This window comes from Calypte anna, chromosome 9, assembly GCF_003957555.1.
Source record: "Calypte anna isolate BGI_N300 chromosome 9, bCalAnn1_v1.p, whole genome shotgun sequence".
Classification (NCBI taxonomy): domain Eukaryota; kingdom Metazoa; phylum Chordata; class Aves; order Apodiformes; family Trochilidae; genus Calypte; species Calypte anna.
The window spans coordinates 17600654-17624459 of NC_044255.1; positions in this window are offsets into that span (position 1 = coordinate 17600654).

The window sequence follows — 23806 nt, forward strand, 5'->3', positions numbered from 1 at the left end:
GGTTTCAGGAAGATCTGAACAGAGTCAGTATGTCCTTCCAATGTAGGGTACCAGTAAAAAGTACAATAAAAATAAAAATCTGTAAAATTGCTGGGCTTGACTGCAAAGATTTCTTTTTTTGAAGGGATGACCAGCATTGCATCCATTACTCTAGATACTCTTCACATTTCTTAAACTCTTGCCACATTTTAAAATAACTGTTCATACTTTTCATTGCTATATTTGAGGAGCAGTTAAGAACTTGGTTTTACTAATATAAAAATAATACATTAAAATAATGCTTGGGAGCAGAGAAAGCCAGGAACAGCTTATAGATAAAATTATCATCTTTTTGAAGCATCATCTTCAAAATCCTAACGAGGAAAAAACCATAACTTTTCTTAGGTCTTAATTCAGAAATACTCTAAGCATGTGCTGTATGTTAGACCTGCTGCCAAGGTGAAGTGAATCCCTTTGAGGTCAGTAGAACTGTGGCTGTACCCATAGTTACCCTGCCAACTATTTATTTTGCTGAATCAGGAACTGATACAATGTCTTTAACACTATTTAAACAAGTAGTTTTTAAACTTATCTGTTTAAAAACAGCTCATGGGAACACCACTTGGATCTACACTAATTCTGCCAGGTTTGGCACTGTAGATCCATGTCCCCCTAGCAGGCTGGCAGAAATCATGTCGCTAGTATTAAGCTGGTGTAACACTATATCCAGAAAAGTTGTATTATTTTACCGAAACCGACTTAAGTAAACTGATGCAATTACCAAGGGCTGACTGCTCTGCTGGAGAGAAGCAGTGTTCAAGGTCAGTAGCAGATGGCCCAACAACTTCATAGTATGATCATTTTACAGCACTTTTTTAATCACCATTTGTATTTGACTGTTGTGCTGCATATCTTTAATACTGGTGTAGAAATAGGAAAAGTACTAGGGTTTTGGCTGTTCTGGTGAAATAATTGTTCATCTATACAGTCACCCAGATTCTCAGGGAGGAAAGCAGCTGTGACCTGACAGGGACTGACTTCTGACTTCTTCTTGTCCTCAGCTCTTTTCCAGAGGACAGCCTTCTCGCTCAACCAGTTCACTGTGGCAAAGGTGCTGTCTTAGGCTGTAACAAACCCACAGCCTTCAAGCACTTCACAGCCCTCACTACTTCACACTGAGGCTACCAGGATTTCAGAGACATAAACTCGTGAGAGCTCAAGCCCTGCTACTTCAAACAGATGCCCAGGCATTAGAACTAAAGGAGAATCACACTACATATGCACTGAAGCACAGCTGACTTTTCATGCAGGGAAGAGCAAAATAATTTTTTTAGAAGTTAACTGAACTTTTTGAACATCACCAGAGGTTCGTTTTTGAGATCCCATTGAGCTCCTTGCCTCTGAGTATCTGGGCAGCTTCATATCATAGCTGGCAGTATCACAGGAAGTCATTACTGAGCAATGATCCAAAAGAAGAAACACACCTCTCCTATGCTGCCATCAGGAAAACACAGTAATATGTCAGCCCATAGGTGTTATACATCAGACCTGTCTGATCCTGCAAGTAATCAGACTCCAGAATCAATACACCATATGCTCATTAAGCCTCCTGCAAACAAACATCACAAATTGCTCACAGCTTTGCCTCTGATGTGAATGAGGTGCTGAGGACACTTGTTGCCTGCATAAAAGTCAAAGCTGAGAGTGGGAATCACACCTATACAAATTTCAGAGGACTTTATCTCTGGATCTTTCTCTGTGAGATTAAAAACCAACACTCCAGAAGACTAAAGCTGCAGTTATTCCATCAGGTCTTCCTTGGGGAACAAATAATTTCCAAATTTCACATTGATTTCCTTGATTAACCAACTCAAACACTGCATGGGTGGCTGTGAAGCTCTAACAAAGGCTCCAGCCAGACACAAGGTGGCCAAATGAAGTTACAGAACTACTTCTTCAGTGAATGATTTCTCCTTGCAATTAGATTGATTAATGTGCTGATAAACATTTATTTCATTAGGAACAAACTTGGTGATTTGTCTGAAGGATCTGTATTCACAGTGCTCCTGAATGGCTTTTGAAGCTCTTTTGCAAAGCTGTCAGGCTCAATGCAGATAGACATTTTGTTTGATATTGTTTTTGCTGGGAGGGATTTGTGAATTGCATTGTTAATCTGTTTTAGGAGAAAATAAGAATTTGTTGTCTGTTTAAGTAAAGTGAACTTATAAGGTGACCTGTTTTGTGGTGATAGAGAAGTGCAAGTGCACAATATCTTTTTTTCTTGGATCCCAAGTGAACGATGAAACTTCTTCCTCTGGACTGGAAAAAATAAGTAAATGCTTTTCCTAAAGTAGCAATAAGAAATTAATCATCATTACACTATTTACAAAAGCCCTGCTCATCTTCACGCTGCTTTCTGTCTTACTGTGCTGCCACGCTGGTTGTGATTCAGTATTTAAATTCTTTAGAGCATCAAGATACAATTTACAGCTGTTTAAACAGCACACGCAGTATTTCAAGTAATGTCCCCACACAACTAGGGACTGGTGTACAATAAAGTATCCTGTAATGAAACACCTCAAATTTCTGAAATTCTCACAATGAAAGGGCTGGAGCACAAGCTTTTACCCTGTATGTAAAAATAGCTGCTTTAGTTCTGACTGATGAGCTACATGAGGGACTTCTTAGCAAAGGAAAATATTGCAGTGATTCATCTCTTGTCACAGTCTGACCACAAGCTGCGTACATATGTAAACCCACAAGCTACCAACCTTACTCAGTACGTTCATTTCTGAACAACTCCCCTGACAGCAAAATGACAGTTTTACTCCATTCATGTAACTAACACACATCATGCCAAATTAATGATGAAAAATAGGTAGCACCATATAGATTTACCACGTATGTTTCTAGTTCACACTCTGTAGAAAGAGCTGACCTCACACATAAAGCAAATAAATAGAGATCATGCACATTAAAGAAAACAGCAATACAAGTTTTTCTGCCTGTTTGTCCTTTCTGCCACTATTAGAGAATGGACCTCCAGAGACTAGATAGGTAGCTCAGTGTCTGTGATACACTTGGTCCTTTTTCCAGCTCAGTGTCTGTGACACACTTGGTCCTTTTTCCTCCTTCCTGATTAAAAAAATGGCTATAAAGATAACTGGCATTTCATTAAGAGATGAACAAGTGACTTTGAGGAATCTCTCAAATCAAGACTTCTGGGCTATCACATTGTGAAAGAAGGAATTTCACAGGTAGGGTCAAACCAGGACTTTGCAAACACCTATGAATTCTAGTACAGTGAGTTACTCAGTGAGCTTGCAGAGACACTTGCATTAGAGTCCCATCACCCGACATTAAATCCAGAATCCAGTCATATAATCTCAATTGTCCCTTTATAATCCCAGACTCCTCCACAGAATAAATCAAAGCATTGAAGTCCTGCTCCTAGATTTAGCCAGAAACTTCTCTGACTGCAGAGCAGATTGAGGGACTGACTAATTTAGCCAGTTGAGAGAGGTGACTAAAGCTGAGGTATAAATACCTCCACTAGGTCAGGTACTTTTAGAAATGGGTTGATAGAACTATTAATTCTAAAAATTACAAGCTTCAAGTTCTTATTGTTACTTGCTATTTAGTATATAAGATGGTTACCCTTTTACCCTCAGGATTTAGTGGAAGTTGCTTTGTTTTGGACAAGAATTTTCTCTTTCATAAATCTGCCCCAACTTTTGTTACAAATTAAGATGAAGAGCTCTCTGGCTGCAGAGAGTCACACTGGATAGAGATTGAAAGGACCTGGTACAGATTGCAAAGAATATTTACATCTCCTTGCACCAGCCAGCACTGAAGAAAATCTTCTCAAAGAGAGAACTATCTCGAGTGATGTAGACTTCAGAATGGAGATCTCTCTGTTGTAAATGCACAGGTTCACCAACAGGCACTAAAGCAGAGAAAGTTTGAAGGAAAAGAGCACTTTCCCCTCTGCCTGTTTCCATTTTAGGTCATTAGATTGCAAAGAGCAGGACGTAGAGGGGACTAAAAACTTTTATCCGACATTACAGACACAAAGCAAAGGCAAAAGCTCAGGGTTACTCAAAAACTGTTGCGGTACGATAGTACTGGCAGCCATGACTCTAAGTGCTGTATCCTTGTTCCTCTCCTGAATTCTCCTGAACTTCCATCTACCCTTGCATAGTCACACTCGATACCATGTGCTAAAACAACGTGCATAAGGCAGGCCTCACAGCCTTTGCTGTCTGCAGAGAAAACCATCCTGAAAGCAGCAAGAAGAAACCATGTGTCAGATCTGACTCTAAGATGGCTGAAATAAAATGATAAAACAGGACAGTATTTCTGTGTGTACTTTACGGACCACAAGGGACTACTGTGCCTTGTAAAAAACCATCTCTTCTAGTAATTTCCCAAGTACAGTCAGTGTGTGCATAAGCTAACATGAAAAAGTGTCAGCCATGTTAGTGACATGACTAGGGCTTTGGAGGGGTCCTTGAATACAGCTAAATCTCTTGCTAGTTAATGAGAGCTTTGAAAAATTGCTCATCTTGGATGGTACAAAACCAAGTATTAATGAAATGGAAACCTCCCCCTTTTAGCAAAAAAGCTCTATGTAAGCAAGAGGTTGCTTCACGTTTGACACTGCTTAGCTGAGCGTGGCAATGAGTGAAGTTTTCTCCCCCTTTACAGAGCTTGGTATTCTGATGTGCTCTCTTTTGTGCTAAAAATAATGATGGGGGTATTTGGAAGAAATCCAAATAGATGCCCTGATACATTATTGATAGAAGTTTCAAGCAGCCTGCCACTCTGTTTTGTAATGTGGTAGAATCTCAATTTTTAATGAAGCAACCTATGAAAATCTGATGGGGTCAAAAACATGACCTGTCAATGATACTATACACAAAAGTTCCCATCACGTAGCTGAACTGCTGTCTTTCACATCCCATCACAGTTTTACCTCAACTTGACCCTACAGTTCGCAGGCAAAAAAGACAATACCCTGACTCAGGCAGGAAAGGTGGCATTAGAGAGATGCAGAGCTCTGAAAGAGGACTAAACAAACTTGCCTTTTCTCCTATTGTGTGGAGTTTCCATCGTGTGCATACTGACTAATACTCCATCCTGTTAGAAACACACCTCTGTTGAGAACATGTTTACTAAAACATTATTTGTAAAGAAAAAAATCCATGGAAATCATACCATTAAGTGCACCAAGAGCAGACTAGCAGTACAAGGAGGTACACCTTATACACAAAAAAGACCAGCAGAATCAGGTTTTAAAACATATGAACACAGGATTAAGAGAAGCCAGTTGTGGAACATTTGTTCTCAGTGATGCAAGAACAGAGAACTTTATGCAATGGTTTTTTGTGGGGGGCTAGGTCTTTCTCTAAAATAACTATTTCACTGTAATTTTAATTGTGATTCCTTATTCTTTATTGCTGTGATAACATCAATCAGAGAAACTTCCTCTCTATCTCTGTTTAACAGCTTTATCAATGATCTGGATGATGAGATCCTCAGTGCATCCTCAGTAGGTTTGTAGATGATACTAACTTGGGAGGGAGTGTTGGTCTGCCTGAGAGTAGGAATGTTCTACAAAGGAACTTGGTCAGGCTGGATCCATGTCCTGGGGCCAATTGTATGAGATTCAAGATGGACAAGGATCAGGTCCTGCACTTGGGTCACAACAACCCCATGCAATGCTACAGGCTTGGGAAAGAGTGGCTGGAAAGCCGCCTGGTAAAAAAGTACCTGGGGATGTTAATCAACAGCCAGCTGAATATGAGCCAGCAATGTGCCTAGGTGACCAGCAAAGACATGGGCATCCTGGCTTGTATCAGTAATAGTGTGGCCAGCAGGACTGCAGAAGTGATCTTCCCCCTGCAGTCAGCACTGGTGAGGCTGAACCTCTATTACTGTGGCTCAGTTTTGGGCCCCTCTCTACAAGAAAGACACTGAGGTACTGACGTGTATCCAGAGATGTGCAATGAAGGTGGTGAAGGGTCTTACAAAGAACAAGTCTTACAAAAAGAATCTGAGGGAATTGGGGTTGTTTAAGCCCAAGGAAAAGAGGTTGAGAAGAGACCTTATCATTCTCTATAACTACTTGAAAAAAGGCAGTAGCAAGTTTAGGGATGGTCTATTCCCCCTCGGAACAAACAACAAGACAAGAGGGAAGGTTTGGATTAGACATTAGAAGAAGTGCGTTCACTGAAATGTTAATTAAACACTGCCATAGGTTTCCCAGGGAGAGACTTCAAACACCATCCCTGGAGGTGTTAAAATGTGATATTTAGGAACAGGGTTTAAGCACTTGGCAGAGCTAGGCTAATGGTTGGACTCCATGATCTTAAAGGTCTTTTCCAACCAGAACAATTTGGTGATTCTTTTATCTCCATTTTCTCAAATCTAGATGTATATCTAATCCTCTTTCACTTGATAATTTCCTAATCTGATAACAAATCAATACATTTCTGTTTACCAAAATAGTTCCATTATGAAGACTCACTGATTCATAGTTGCTGCCCTACACACAAAATAGAGTATAAATGCCCTATACTGACCTGGACTAAAGTAACATGTATGATAAAAAGGTGAAAGTCAGGGGATTATATTCAAGCATTCACTACTCAGAATATGGAAATAACTAATGGAATATGCTTTCACTAAATTAATTATGTGTTCATGTGTCAGGGAGATAAGTATAAATGATTTAGCAACACAGTATGCAAGAAAGAGAAGCTTAACAACACACTTCACAGAGAACATTAAGTCTCAAATACAGCCTTTATATAGCAAAAGACATTTTCTCACTAGCATTCAAAAAACAATTTTAATGAAGGCAGTGGTGTCACACCTGCAGATTCCAGGACAGAATCAGCTATGCAGTGCTCTCTACCTGCCCAGACAACCTGACTTTATTCAGCTCATGTTCTCATACCCATATCATGGGTTGGTCTCATAGTTCAAAACTGCTATCTACAATGTAATTTTTAGCCCTTGAATCAGCATTTTTAAATTCTTTGCAATATATTGTTGAATTTCTGAATGGAACCATATGTTTCTATATTGGGCCAATCTTTAAAAAAAAATAAGAAATAATATGGAGCATTCAGCAGCACTTCATAAGTGAAATTGTTAAAGTGCAATGACAACATACTATAACCCTCCCATCTTATAATTCACAACTCTGAAAAGGTGTTCCTAATGTTTTACTCCAAACCCATCACCTGTTATCAGTGATCGCTTCACAACAGAGGATAATCATTTCTCAATGGAAGCACAGGGAAAAGGGGAAAAGACAGAAAGAAAAGGAGTAGAACAATAGTCGTCATTGGAGAAAAAATCAGGGAGAGAATGGTAAAATTAGAGCTTTTATCTCCTCTCCGTTATACTACTATAAATCCAGCAAGAGCAGAGGGACTTTTGCTAAGTATTGTGTTCAGAAATCACCTGGCTCTCCAAAGTGACCTACATTCAAAGTCATGCTTAATCACAAGACCCCTCTTCTTGGCAGACTTCTGAACTCAGCTCCAGCAGTGTATCTTTTCTTTTTCCAATTTGTTTTAACCACTACACTAATTTGCCTCTTTGGTTGGGATTCACAGCAATCTCTTTTTAAATATTAAGCACCAAATTAAAACTCTTGTTTTGCTGCCCAGTAGAATGGAAGAATGACCTTGTGATTAAAAGGGCTGGACTAGGATTCAAAATTCTGGGTTTAACGTCTCAATTCAACACAAGATCAGGGCTTCAGACAAAACACCAACTCTGCATCCAATTTCTTTTTATAAAATTGTGATAAATTATTATATTATCTATGTGGACACGCCACAGAGTTTTGCACAGCCTTGAGCTGCAGGGTGCAATGGTATCTCAAAAAAAGTGGCAGGCTACAATGATGACTTGTATTCCCTTCCTGGAAGTTCTCTTGCATACCTTGCTAGAAAGCTTAGGTCTGCTCAAAGATTAGTTTATACGATTCCCTTCAAGTAGAACATTTACAAAACAGGAGATGGAGTAAGCCTCTGAAACCCACTGGAGCAGGCAGAGTAAGATGTGCCATACACATACTACCATTTGGGTACAACCACTTCTCATCAGTGGTATCATCAATACCACATTTTGTAGTGATTGGACCCTACTACAAATGCTTTGGTTTTAGCAAGGGACCCCAGAATATGATAAGGCTGATTAGCATGAGACTGTTACAGTAGCAGAAGTTGGCTTAAGCTTGAAATAAATATCACCAGAAACAGCCCCAATGGGAAAATCTGTATCCCCTACAAACCACAATGCATGGCCAGGGCAGCTTCTGCAACCTGTGCCCTCTGTGACTGACACAGGAACGCCTCCCAGGACAATTTGTGGTGCCATGGACAACTGAACATGAGCAAGAGCTGCAAGGTGAACAGCATTGCTTCAGAAGCCTGGGGTCTGGGATTTCCTCCCCCTCCCCTGATGCTTTCAGAGGGTTAACTTTCTCACAATCAGATATTAGAACAATCTAGAGTTTCAGGCCCACAGTCTGCCCAACAGTTTGAAGCGAGGGAGTTAAGCATGATGCCCCTGATAATTTGTGTGTTTCTCATGCAGTTCTGTTTACCTCAGAGAATAGCTCAGATTCATGTGGTGGCTCATCTGTTTGTTTCCCAGGAGTGTCCTCCTCATCAGGTACAAATGACTTGTTGTTTCCCGGCCTGTCTGCCTCCTTGGTGACGGATAGATGAGAACTGTTCCCTCTGCTCTGGGACTCTAATGTGATCTGGGTCGTGCTTGTGGCAGGCGGGGGTGGAGTAGGGGTTGGGGGGGAGAGAAGTGCAGGGAAGGGGCAGTTAACACTATGAGAACTAAAATCTCTTTGTAGACAAACGTGTTTGTGTGCGTTTCCAACCCAGCTGCAATTTGCTGCCAGCTGCTTCACCATCCCCAAGGCAGGGGAACAATGGCTCAGGAGCAATGTTGGCGGAAAAGGGAGATCTAAAAATAGATCTTTGGAGGGCTAAAAACAGGTGGACATGCAGACACGTTTAGAGAAAACATTATTTGGTTGTTTTTAGTAAGAGGTTTGTTTTACGCAAAGTGAAAAGTCACAATGTTTATTGCCTGGGATTGTAAGACCAATTCTGAAGGCCTCAATCTACCTTCACTTAGAGTGGAGTCACCAAGTTAGGTGACTTAGAGGGGAGTCACCAAGCCATTCCTTTTACTTACTTACATTTAGTTATGCAATCTATTACCTAAGTCACAATCCACTACAGTTTGCTGGATACCTGCCTGATGACAGAAGATGCAATCATGTTTATAAAGCAAGTCTACATTCCCTTTCACTTTTTCTTTAGAAACTCATTTTTATAGGCAGTCTTAATTTGGCAGCCACACTTCACCAGGGATCACATGAGCATTTTTTCTTTTGATTCACATAGCTTCAGATGCCCTGAACTCCATTCAAACCAAGTCTATGCACAAAGAAGCCAAATTTCACCACGACTGATATACATTTCTGGGAACATCACAGTTTCTACAGAAAACCTTAAACTGACTCCGTATCTGTCAAATGTGGCTAGAGATGGATCAAAAAAGTTGAAAAACTCCTTAGCAAAACTGAGTATGGCTGATAATGACAGCCAAAAGTCGTGTTTCTGACAGCAGAGGCAGCAGGATTGGGATCCCAGTTAATTAATTTTCACATTTTATAGTATGTGCAGCAAAGATTTCAGACAATTCCACTTGTCTCAGTCAACTGTCTCATTTAACAAAAACAGGTCTGGGAAGATGCTCCCAGTGGATTTTTGGCAGCATCTTTGGCTTGCCTGCACTCTCTACTTGTACGACTAGAAGGAAATCCTGTTGATTTCACTTTCATCTTTCTTTCTATATTTGAAAACAGAATCTATGATTTTCCATCATTTCCACTTAGATAGAAATATGTTGTGAAAGGTAATTTTATTGCTGAGAAATAATCTTCCTAATGTCAGCCATTATTTCATTCTCAGTGTGACAACTAGGGTAAGTGTTGGAAATCACTCTATGTTTCAGCTAAAGTATCTTGACAACACAAACGAAGAAGAAAAAGGTAGTCTTTTTGTTAATGAAAACTGCACTGTTATTTTGGTCTATAATGGAGAGATTCATGTAAATGATTGCCTGTCTTCTATACTAAAGAAAAATAGAAGAAAAAAAAATAAAAATCAGCAAGCAGGAGAAGCGGTTTCCTTCCTTCTCAAATTTGCTATTATCATTCTTACTGTAATCAGCTTTTTCACATTTTGCCTCTGATATAATGCTCACAGGTTCCCTTAGCAAAATAAATCAAAATCACCACTGGATGAGAGTTATCAGCTTTGCAAAAACTAAGGAAACTACTGAATCTCTATCCAATCATTGTAAAAAAAGTAAAGCCATCCTGGTCTATGCCTCTATCATTAGCACAACGACCTGTGTGTCAGTTCAGAGGATTCCTTCCTTCGGGCATGGAGGGACAGGTGACATCTACTGCTATCACCCCTCAGCAGTCCTCTGCAATCCTACATTTCTCCTCATCCTCCACTACACCTGCAGACAAAAGAGCTATTCCTACTATGCTGGAAGTACAAAATTTAAGCTCAGAGACAGGGAGAAAGAAATCTATTAATCAAGAGGCATGATTTGATGCTTTTTACCCAACCTGAAAGTTGGATTTAAAAAAAAAAACAACAAACCACCACAGGTTTTTTGGTAGCTTTCTCCTCCTCCATACCTAGGAAAAGGACCTTTTTTCAAACACCCTAAACTAGTTTTCAATTAGCTTTAACAACCAGGTCTGCAAGCGGGTCTACAAGTCCAAGGAACAGAGATAACTGAAAGAACCAGAACTCCAAATAGATTGTCAGTAGGTAAAACAGAACCCTGAAGCATCTTTAGCAAAGACACTTTTTTACTTTAGAGCTCTGCTTACTTCTTATGTCAATTACTCTTTCAGTAATTTATTCATATCTTAAAATTCTAGGTCACCAAGATGTGTCCTTTCCAATCATATTATAACATCTTAAATTCATACTTTGCATACAAGAGAGAATTTCTGATTAAGTTTTTCAGCTTGATTTTTCTACAATCCCAGAAACTCTGGATTGTACTTCAGCTGATGGAATATGTGAAATTTTTGCTTCTCAAATTTATAGGTTGAAAGGATAAATTATGGTATTATATTTGGGCAAAGTTTGCTCACAGAAGTAGTCTTTCCTAATGGAAACAGATGCACCTAAGAAGGAATGAGCAAAGAATTTGCTGAATTGGATAGGAATTCCTTGAATCTATTCCAGGTACAGATCTAGCTTACTTTTCACTTCCTGATGAAGAAAAGAAGTAGAAACACATTAAGGAAGACTTCTAGAATTTTAAGAGGTTGAGGGACACAGATTGATAGACATCAGTGACTCACTGCATTGCAGTTGTGTAAAACAGCAAGAAGTCCTCAAGCCCTTGATTGCAGTAAATTGATCCTGAGTTGCCCACTGAGGAAAAGATGGAGCAAAACAACTTTACCTTAGCTCCCTATCTAAAAATGCTGTCAAATATACATATAGTTACTGATGAAAAGCAAAATGTCTGACAATGAAAATGCAGTAATTTAATATGAAGAGTTTGAATCAACTCTCCTGACAGGTTGTTGATGAGGGTAAAGCTGTCAGGCCCCTTGCTTTGCTTTTCAGCTATCATTTTTTGTGGTCTCTTTCAGCCCCTAACATTCTGTGATTTTGTTGCTAGGTGAGAGAAAGATACTGGGCAGATTCAATAGGAGAAAAAGGGAAAATAAGATTTGTGCACTTCTCCACCTTAACCTGTTTCCAGTGCGTTTTCTTTCTTGCATGCAAAACAAAAAATAACCCATCTGAAAAATCTTGAGCAATAACATGGAAGCACTTCCCCATCTCAGACATTTTCACAATGAGAATTTCCACTGTGACAGCTTTCCCTTCTTAAGTTTTACTGAAGCAATATTAGGCAACGTACAGGGGTCTTGTTACCCTTTACCAGCTCTGCAGTCTTCTGCCTGATAAAGTCTTGCATCAAATTTATTTTTCTGTGCTAATTCTAAAAGCAGAGATATCTTCCTTCAAAGCTTCAAAAACCTTCAAAACATTAAGAGGTCTTCCAGAAGCTGTCAGTCTGCTGGTGCACAGATTTTCTAACAGTCTGAAAGTAAAAGTTTGAATCTCTACCTCTGCCCAAACACGTACGTGGCTCCTGAGCTCAGGAGTGGCCTAACAGATAGGGAATTTCCCATAGAAATTAGGAGTTATGGCAGACAGGTAAATATCCACACTTTGCCTCAGGCTATTTTCCAGCATCAACAGGCTACATCTGTAGGGACACGTATCTAAAGTGGAAGAGCCTTCATAACAAGAACCTAACAAAAAGGCACAGAAAACCTCTGCTGAGGCGTGACACTTGCAGAGGATCAAGGCATCCCATGGGTGCACCCCCACATAGCCCATCAGCCCACCTGTGCCCCACAGCTCGCCTGGAGCCATCTGCCCAGGAATGGAGATGCTCTGCTCACTGCCTGCCTGCACACACTCAGCTGCCCACCTGGACTTTGAATGTAGGGAAAGACAACTTCCTTGTTCTTGTTCTTCTGCAACTTAACTCAAGCATCTCAGCTTGAAGGAAATAAATTCATTATTTGCAGTTTTTCAGCCTTCCTGCCCCTCTTCTGCTATAGGCAGCATCCCTGTTCCCATGCCAAAGGTGCTCCTCCCTCCCTCCTCTCTGATCCGCAGCGTCTTTCTCTCAGCAGTTGTGGGCCAAAGAATCAGCCTCAGATGAGGAGGCAATTCAGCCTCCCCCTAGTTCTTCAGTAGTAGTAATTTTAGGGCACACGTGCCTCTGAACAGACCCAGAAACCAGAAATTATAGCTACAGGCATTGACCTACACTTATCCACACATCACAGCTCTGCTTCCCTTTTGGATGTGTGTGGGAAAGGGATGATCAGCTTGTGAAACAGTATTTGCATGCAGCATACAGCAATAAGTTGGAAAGCTCTGAATTTGCACCAGCAGGGATTTACCAGCAGTTTCCAGTTGTATTGCTGGGAGGGCAGGAGCAGATGGTGAGAGGGCAGCAGCCTGTGCACTGGGGACACAGGCAGCACATGCCACACCACTGCTACCTTCTGAGGAGCAAGAGGTCCCCTCATAAAAGCCTGGATGTCCTGTCCTCTATGACTTCAGGAAAATACATTCTTATGGCATCATTTGAGGAATATGTAGAGTTAAAGAAAAACATCTTTCCAGGCACCTACAAAAGCTGAGGCCTGGCCCTGCTGTCCTGTTACACAAGTAACACCAGCTGGTGTGAACAACTCCACTCATACCAATAGTAAAAAATGCAAAATTAGTGTTTTTCTCATGCACAATTATGGCAGAAACTTAAACATAAATTTGCTCCTTCTTTCTATTCATAACACGTTACCAAGTTTAGATGCCCCAGGCATTCTTGTGAGATGAATTTAAACCTCTCACTCAGGCACTTCTATGTGGCAAATGTTAAACCAGTGTGGACAGGGGCTGATATATTCTGTACAGGAAATTCTTTAAGTACTTAAGCCGGCAGTAGAAAAGGCTTTCCTAAAATATATTTGCTGTTAAGATTAAGTGGTATTTCTTGAGATTCACATTTTATTCAGTACTATAGTACCAACAATCAGAACAAGCCTCTATAAACTGAACAGACTTAGAAATATATGGGCAAATTTTACTTTTCCTCTAAAATTAGATAAGGAAGAAGGAAGCAAAGGCCTCAGATCCCTTTGAAATTCCTTGGGAATTTCCATGCATTCCAAGCATTCCCAGCATCATGTTATCAAGTGTCTTACTTCACTTTGGTTTTGGGGATTTTTTTTTTTAAATATACTTTGAAAAACAACTGCCTTGTTAACTAACCCTGCTAGGGATGGGGGGCTGCTTCCTTCATATTAGGAGTACAGTCTGAGGCAAAATCTACTTCTTCTCAAGACTTTTGCACCCAGGAGAGGTCACTGGAGCACCGGAGGCAACAGAGCTCACTCATCACAGCCTCTGACACAAGCTCTCAGAGCCTCTCTCAACTAAAGGCAGCCTTCTGGTTTGGGCAGCACTTCTGGTTGGTGGCACTTGTTGACAACCCATCTACCAGGATCAAAAAAAAAAAATAAAAATCCTATATATGATAGCCCAAAACCTTAAAAGTGTTTGAGGACCCTTTTTGGGGACAAATTATTACTATTGACTACTTTTCTGTGTAAGATCTAAGCTCACACAACTCATACTCGTCCATACCAATGGAAAGTAACTGCAGGAAAGAACTGTCTCATTTTTTCGTGAGGAATGTTTATGTGTGGGTGGATAACAGGACTAGAAATAGGTTGGTTGGGCTTGGTAATAGAATACTTTGCAGTCATGGCAAAAAACCTAAAACACATCAATTAGCAGTCTGCTGTTCTTCAGAACAAAGTCTTTATAAGCCACCCAGAGAATTAAGAAGCAACAGGTTTGGCACCTGTAATGGAAGGACTATTTCAGGGTATTTGTTCAGCATCTAACAAACAGGTCAGTGATTTGGGCTGGGCACACCTGGATGCTACTGCAGTCAGGCCAGTTGAAAAAGTTGCAGTCTGCTCATAGACAAAGTGTGATCAGGAAAATAAGTTAGTTTTCACTGTTACTAATGTACTACATATTTACTCAGTGTCACACAAAGGTTTGCCTGTTCAAACCTTACAGATGGGAAATACTTTGTGGTCCTTGCAGAATCCTCAAATTCACTACAGTTTTGTTTTTGTTTTGATTTGATTTGGTTTGATTTGGTTTGTTTTGGGGTTTTTTGGGGGATTGGGTTTTTTGTTTTTTTAAAAGGAGGGGGTTTTCCTTTCAAAGTCAACTTTTTTTTTTTTTTTTTCAAAGGAAAACAAAGAGAACAGGTTTGAAGGAAAGAGTGTTCACGTTCTTTTTAGAAATTCTATTTTGGAGGAAGAAAAACCTACTTTTCAAGCCTATACTTAAACTTGAAAAAGCACTCTTGCCTAAAACTAACCATTTGCCTACTTTCTCATGCTAATGTCCTGTTTATAATTGACACCTTTACTGCCTACCACTATATCAATTTCACTTCCCCAGAGAAAGAAAAACCAGATCCTGTGACTAGTGGACTGGATTGATAATCTAGCCTAATGCTGACAGATAAATGCACTAATTTTCTTCTGTGGTTGGCTCCACATTGCAGAGTAAATCTGCTTCTAACAACTGCCTCAATAGGCTCTGTAACCTGTCCAAAAGATGATGTCAAGTGCTACAAGGGCCTAGGGCTAGTATGGCAGGTAAGAGTTACCACTGGGATAAAGTTACAGGTGAGGTTTTGAATAAGAGGGCTATTTTAAATGAAAGCCTGGCTGGAAATACAGATTGCTTTTTTAAAAGTTGATAGACTAAAGGAATAAAGAGCAACTTAATGGGGGTCTAAATCTTCAGTATGAAAATCAACATGTTCTTACCCAAAGTTAGCTATGGTATCACTCTTCCCAGGAAATACTGAGTTTGTGTTTACTACAGCTGGGTAGTGGTGCACAGGAAAATGATGTGACTTGCCCTTTCTTTGCTGAATTTGGTGGTAGCACAGCTTCTGGAGCTGCCTAATAGGGCACCAAGACTCTTTCTAACTCAAGAGCAGAGGACAAGCCTCAACATCATTCCCTGAGTGCAGGAGGATCACTGTAGGATGCTGGTGCCTCCTCCTACCTCCTGTATTGCAGGATGCCTCCAGCATAGGCAAGTGCCAGGGCTAACTCTAGATGCTTGCAGTGCAGACATTGGTGATTGTATTAATGGCTCATAAACTACAGATGTTGGTGGAGAACCAGAGGACTTGTTTGGGGTGGAGTGTTTTTTGTTTAGTTTTGTTAAGTTGTTTTTTTTAATAACTCAGTTCCAATGAGGGTAGAAAAAACCATTACAATTTTCTTTTTCTTTTTCTTTTTCTTTTTCATTCCTTGCTAAATATTTGGGTTATTTTTGACAACAATAGCAACAACTGCAGAGCCAGTAAGATACCAGTGATGCTTTCCTCTTGTTGGTTTTTGTGTTGAATTCCAGGATTACCACACTGGTTGCTATCAATTTATAGCACTTCGATGCTCATTTATCATTTTGACCAAAAGAGCAACTTTGGTGGACATTTATTGATTCCCTCTTTGGAAAGGATCACAAGCAACAGCTTTTTAAATGAAAAGGGTCTTTGGGTTACATGGATAACCCTGGCACTGAGGGATACATTTCTTATTCTGCTCTCATGTCTAAAATGTTCAATCAGCTCCCACTCCCCTAACCTGAAACAAAAATAAAACCTCATTTTAATCACATCTTTTTCTCCTGATTTTCTCTTCCCACCTCCTGACCTTTCCATGTGAAGAGGATCACGCAGAACATTTCAGCTTTTCTTAGGCTAACTTTTGCTCACTTTGAATAGCACTTATATAGGTCAATAGCATCACTTCCCCTTTCGCCCCCCTCCCCATCACTGAAGAAATACAGGATCTGACCTCTTTAATGCGTCAGTTAACAGGATGACTTTTTGTTTGTTTATGGTGCAGGAAGTTTGATATTTAAATGAAACAAAATATTCAAGAGGGAGACTGGTTTTATAGTCCCTTCTTTCTTTCTTTTTTTTTTTTTTTTCTGAGTGAGGCTCCCTAGTGCTATTTCATACAAGTACCAGTAACAACACGAGTACTCTGACCACTCACTACAGGATTAACAGAATACATGGAAAAAAGATGTTATATTAATAGAATGTACTACAGCATGCACAACCCCACCCCCTGTACATTGTAGGTAAACTATAATTCACTACAGAAAAATGCCAAAAACCAAGCCAATGTCTGAACACAGTGGGTCACCACTTTGGTTATGTTATAGTGGTCACAAGGAGACAATACAATGTGATAAGGAGGTCATAGAGAGAAAATATCCTTTGACAGTGACAAAGGTGTACATATTTTGTGTACTTTCTGAATTTTTTATAATTAGTACACACTTCTTTTTTTCCTTTTTTTTTTTTTTTTCTTTCCATAATTTATAAATGCTTCTCTTTCTTGAATGAGACAGCTAAAAGTTTCAGTAACATTTCAGGCTGACTGTTTATCTTTAATTCTGTATGACTATTCAGTGAACCTAGTTCTGCTCCCTTGGAAGTCTAACGAGAGTCTGGGCACTGCATTCCCTGGGAACTGGATGGAGCCTCCAACTACTGACTTTGTAAGGCTTCAGCCATGCAAAACCCTGCTGGCACAAGCAGCACGCAAGAGCAAAAATAAAAATTCTGCCTCTGAAATGTTTAACCATGGCTCATTTGTTAATACAGTAGTTGAAAGGTGAAAAAACACCCACTGATTCTGAGAAGCGTGGAAACAGGTATTAGTTTTGAGCTGCAATGCCTTCAATAGCTGTTATCTTTGGAAATATTTAGACATAAATCAATTTTGTCCCAGAAATAGAGTCCAAAGGAAAGAATCGTCACAAACGGGAACAAAGTCCTGCATTGTACTCTTCAAAATACTTGTCGAGATTTTTCACTAGAGGGCACTACCACATCATCACCAAAAAACACCAAGGACAAAGGACAAGAGTGGCCTGGTTGTTTAACTTCCACGCTCTGCCCAGGCTGCTTTATGGTTTGAGAAACAAATTTTAATCACATCGCATAATTTTTATTTTTTTTTTTACAGTAGTGGGATTTAAATAATCGACCATGTTATCAAAAAGCAGTTAGTACATGAAGCCTTCACACCATAAAGTTCTGACTATTTAGGCTGCAAAGCTCATTAAAATAGTCTGCACTGAGTTAGCAGTTCTCATCAAAACAATTCAAGGGGCTTGTATTTGGGAATTACGCTGCTGGATTAGCACAACAAATAAGGAATAATATGGGGCATAAGGCAAAGGAAACTTACACTTGGGCTGTTTCCTTTCTTTGTATTCAGTGCTGCTCACAGGCACCCTGCCCAAATGAGGTTAAGGGAAGAGCTGAAACTGGGAATCACAGGGGGGAAATAGAGAAATATAAAGGAACTAAGCTGTTGTCCCAAAGAAATGCTGCTTGCAAGAACCTGTAATAATTGCCTGACTGCATTTATTAAAACAAAGGTGCCTCACTGAAAGATTCACGAAGATTTAAACATTTCATGTTTAGGGATTTATTTATTTTTTAAAAGTGTTTTCTTGGATGGGTATGCAATGCTTGTTCCACTCAGAGGATAAAAACAAATGAAGGTTTTCTCTCTGCTTCTGGCTGAGAGAGAGCATAGATGTCACATTTAAGGTGACTTGGTTTTAGCTTGAAAATGGTGGGTCCCTGTTTCTCAAGAAACTCTCTGCTTTGTAGTCCATTGCTGTGTACCTGAAAACTTCCCACTGACTTCCAGGGGAAATCTGGCTGCTCAGGAATGTGGGATTGGGCTCTGGAATGGCAATCCCATACAGAGAACTTAACAATGCGCAAAAACTTAACCCTTCAGTGGAGCCACATTATTAAGGCCATTCATGCATTTATTGCACTGCTTCATATAGAAGACAGCAAGCAGTGCATTTGCTGTATTAGAAAATCAAAGAAAAAAAAAAAAAGGTAAAGTGGTTTGTTGGTTTGGCTTTCTATTTTTTTTTTTTAGAAACTATGTGGTTCATCCAGACACCTAGCTACTTAAGCCTTCATCCAATCTAAATGTGACTTCTGAAAGCTCTTGAAACTTGGCATCTCATTTAGCATGCAAACCAACTCCCTTTAATCAGATAAGAATTCAGCCATATATAATTGCAGTTAAAGGCAAGCCCATGTCTATAAAGCCCCACTAAATTCCTGCACTGGGCTTGGAACTCTCCAAGTACTTCATTAGTGAAATGTTCTTGCTAAATTTAATTTGAAAAAAATCAGTTTATTGAAGTTATTAAAACTGACCTGCTTCCAGCATCCATCAGACAGAACAGTAGCCTACTAAAATGGTGTCATTTAAACAGAGCTGGAGGAAAAGCAGAGGTGTTTCTGACTTAGAGGCCTCCTATGTCAAATACCAACAGATATCAATAAAAGTTGCTAATTAGATGTGGATAAGTGGGTTGTTTGTGGGGCCAGAATGTCTGACCTCCACAAACTGCTGCTGAAGAAAACAGCTTCAAGGCCTTATGTGTTAAGTGAGATGAGAGTCCAGCAGCTAACAGGGAATCCTATGGGCAGTGGGATGAGCACCAAGCTCCAAAACACCTCACTATGACTCTTCATTGCAGGAGCAATAACAGACCCTTTGGCTATGAAGAAAGTGCAACTGGGGTAACATTAAAAAAAGAAGCTGAGTCCCGAGGTTTTGGCAATTGCATGTTTTCCTATTATGGGTTATGGAAACCTAACCTTGTGCAGACAAGCCTGGGAAGGGATGAGTGAGCAGAATGCAATGTCTTTCCTAATATAAACAGATTATTTTGCATTATGGCAGATTTAGGAATGTAAAATGTTCACTCTGTAGCTAGTTAAAGGCTTATTATAATTGCTCTACTACTGCTATTGCTGCAGGATTCCCTGTCTTGTCCGACTGGTGGATGTTGCTTAGCTCCACACTCTCTTTGCAGGGGGCTGCTGGAGATGGAAAGGAGGAGATGTGAGGACAGATTCTTCATACATAGTGCCACAGACATTCTGTGTTGTACTCAGAAAGAGTACAACAGAACAGAGCTCGTAACGCACTTAATCCAGGCTGAGAACACGCCTTAGAAACACACAGAATCCAAAACATGAAAGGAAGCTTTTGCCTCCTACCTTTTCAGTTTAGCAGCTGTTTGGGCAGCAGAATATGAAACAGGGAAAAACTTAGCCTGACTGAATCTAACAGCAAAATATCACTGGATATCAGAGGATTTGGAGTTTCACCAGAGACAGTACCAGATATGCACTGGAAACAGAGTAAATTCCCTTTGCCTGGGCCTGAATCTCAAAATGGAGGTTTCAATCTCAGCAACGGAGCAATCAACTGGGGCAACAAAGTTTCTGGAATAAGCATCCAAACCACTGTCTATTATGTACAAGTGAGGTACTTTGTAATCCAGGTAGTCTATCTTCAAGAAACGGAAGTATTTTGCACAGAAAGACAGAGTTAGGTACAGATTTAGTTACTAATTCATGCATCAATACAAGATCAAACCTTTTGGGTTTTTAATCCAGCAGAATCCAAACACTCCCAAAATTCGGACAGGAATTCTAGTTTGGGCTTGCAAGCAGGTCTGCATGTTCAAATGGAGAGTCAAAGACAACTTGGCTCTTTTTGTCAAAGAACCACTTTCTTAACTCTGCCAGCAGCACTTCAGACTGTCTGATGTTTTGTGTGGTATCTTTTTTTTTTTTTTTTCCTTTTTAAGTACAGAATTAAAGGGGGAGAAAAATTTCTTAACCTGATATCTTTAAGCTTTTGTTTTGTTTTTGCAACTTTTCTATTTCTGAAAAGAAGAAAAAAAAAAGCACCAAATAATCTCTTGATGAGAGCAGGAAATATATATTTAAGCAAGGGAAAACATGCTGCTACAGTAAAACTGTGTCAGATTCTATTAATTCAGTTCTTCATTGTCTGATATTTCCAGGCATAGTGGGCTTTTTGGTAGACCTCTGAGCTCTGTTTTCTCACAGAGGCATAGCACAGGGCCTGTCAGGAAGAAGCAGAGCTCTCATTGTTATACACCTCAAAGAGACAATATAATCCTCATGCCTTCAGAAGGGCCAGGACTGAACCCCAAAACAACAGCCCTGTCTTCCTTAAAAAGGGTGAGCAAAGCTCAGTCAGAGCCTTGTTAGTGCATGCCTATGAATTATTCCCTCATCAAGTGGCCGATCACACTACATTAATATCGTGGGCACATTCTGCTTTGTTAGCAATCCTGAATTCCACTGCAGCACTAATGAAGAACTAGCCCGCATGTAAGACATGATATCTCCAGGATGTGTCTATTCTGCTATGAAATGATTTTCTTTTGTCAAGAGCATTATGAGATTACTAACTGGAAAACATTTAAACACAATTCAAGGAGGAAAATGTCTCTCTTTTGGGGAAGTTGCATGAACACCCAGTAATACAATTTCAATACAAACAAATGCATCTAGTCAATATTAAGCATCTGTTCTTGGTGTGTGAGCCAAGGAGGCACCAAGCCCTTTACAAGACACTGCTCCAGAAGTTCGTTCATTATCTGTCCAGACTGAAGCAGGGATAGGTGCTGGCAGCCCCTGGTTCTATCCGCAGTGCTTTGCAAAGTTCACCTCATAGTTTACTTGTTGGATTAGGTGAAACTGGATCCTGTCCAGCTCAATATCAAATTTCATAGGTAGCACAACCAAGAACAACAACAGGTTCATTTGTATTATTTTGGAAGCATCCCATGAGGCCGGGAGCAACCCTGGGACTCCTCATGCAGACCAGGTGATTGCTGCACATTGAGTTACTGCACACCTCAAGGAAATGGTTTTTGCCTTTTCTCTCCTCCCCTTACCCACAATGCCATTGAACTTCATAAAATCCAAAAGAAGCAGGAAATCAAGTCATAGCCAGATTTCTTGCATTGAACTAAGACACAGAGACTCACAAAATAAATTTCCTTAAGCTTACTCCTAATTCAGTCTCAATTATATCTATCTGCCTAAAGGAATTTCTCTCTGAGATTGCATGTCCCTCAATGACATCAGCAGTAGTGAAAGAAATTATAAAGACTGAGCTGGGTGAAAAAATGCTTATTCTAATCTGTAGCTTTACCTCAGAAAAATCTCTATTATTTTACATTTCAGAGCAATATGAATTCCACTCTGAATGTCTTGAAGGTAAAAAGTGTAACTGGTACCAATCAACACATTCAATTCTAAACCCCCTTTGCCCAGCTATTTTTGCACAAAATGTCCAAGTTCCTCTAAAACAAAATTAATTCCAAAACTGATCTAAAGCTTTCTGAAATCATCAGGATTCTTTTCACAGATTTTGAAGGCTTTTCAATCTGGTCTGTTAAATGAATCATTAATCATTTTTAAAATTGGACAGGCTGATGTAGCATGTAGTTAAGGATTTGAGAACATTTACACAGAAACCAGCATGATTTTTCTAAAATCTTCAGTGCTGTCCAGATTCCCTTGTTTAAGTCAGCACAAGTCTTCAAACTGATTATTTTTGGGGTTTTGTTTTGTTTCATTTTTTGGTTTTTTGGGTTGGTTTCTTTTTTTTTTTTTCGGGGGTGAGGGGGTGGTTTATTTATTTATTCCTCTATTTTTCTTAAATTTAGCGACATTTTTTCTTCGGTGCTGGAAAAAAACTACACATCTGGGCCTATTCTTTCTAATTTACACATGAGTAGTGTCATATGGTAACTGGTCTTGGTGAAATTACTTCTCAGTGTCCACTTCCACATTATCAAGAATAATTTACATCAAGATACTCTTCAACACAGACTACTTACATATATTCTTCCTTACTGATCCTATAATATCCCCTGCTCTGGATGACTTGGGTTCATTATATTCTAAGCCATTACTTTTTCCTTTATTGTTATATCATTATATGAAGTCAACCTCAATAATAATTTTAAGTAAGCTTGTGTACTTCACTTTATCAGTGCTGACAGACAAAATGTCACACATTGGTTATTTTTTGTTAAGAAGTTACTATTCTCTCTTAGTTGCATAATCCTAACACAAAGAGTATTTGAGGGTTTGTTTAAAATGATTCAGTTTCATTATACTGCTACAAGTGGTGCTGACAACAAAACCACTTTCTTGCTTAAATAAAATGAAACATTAAGAATTTATTTTCTTGCTTATAGAAAGTTTTTCTGTCTTACTGTATTTCTTTTACACAAGTAATCTCATTACATCAAATTTCACTCTATTTCTTCCACCTCAGTAATAAACTCCAAGTGTTACTGTACATGACATTTTAAAATTTCTTTTGTCAATAAACCATTCTCTCTCCTGTTCAATACTGATATTATGATGGCTAAATTCTACCTCAAATGCAAATTTGCCTTCTCTTTGATAATAGTCTACAGGAATCCAACAGGCAGGATTTAGTCCCAGCTTGTCCAGGACAGTTGAGCTTGCTAAGTCTACCATTTCTTAAAGAAAAATCACAAATGACAGCAATAATCAGAGGAAATCCTTTTAAACTTTCATAGTTATAACTGAAGATAAAAGGTATCCAAGTATTTATGAATTAGAGAGAATATTTGCTTCAGTGGTTGCTGTCCTCAGCAACACTAAAATAAAATATTTCCTCCCGCAGAGGAGAAAACCTCAGCCCTGGCTATTCCCTGAGGACACTAATCTCACTTCTGCCACCATGCCAGTCAGATAGGAAGAGATCAGCACACTGCAGTGAAAGGGCCAGTTTGTAAGTAATTTTTAAGATGTCATGCATGCAAACCCAGCTGCTTAGCCATTATGGTTGTTAGTATTTGGCCCTTTGCCACCACTTGACAGCCAAACAGAAAATGAACCATAAGGGTTAAATCATTTCTACTTATAGACCAATCTTGCTGGCCCAAGGCATATTGCAATGGTGGCCAAGTAAAGCAAGAGCACAGGGAATTAGCTTTTTCCTTATCACTTGCAGTAGAAAAATGGCAAGCTGATCACAAGGTAATTCCTCTTAAGTAGGTGTCCAATAAATTGCTCATGAAACCCAGAACAGTTCTTTTGCAGCACTACATTCTTGTCATATATTTGATCTGTGTGTGTGTTAAAGTTTTTATTGAAAATATGTGCTGCATAGACAAAAATC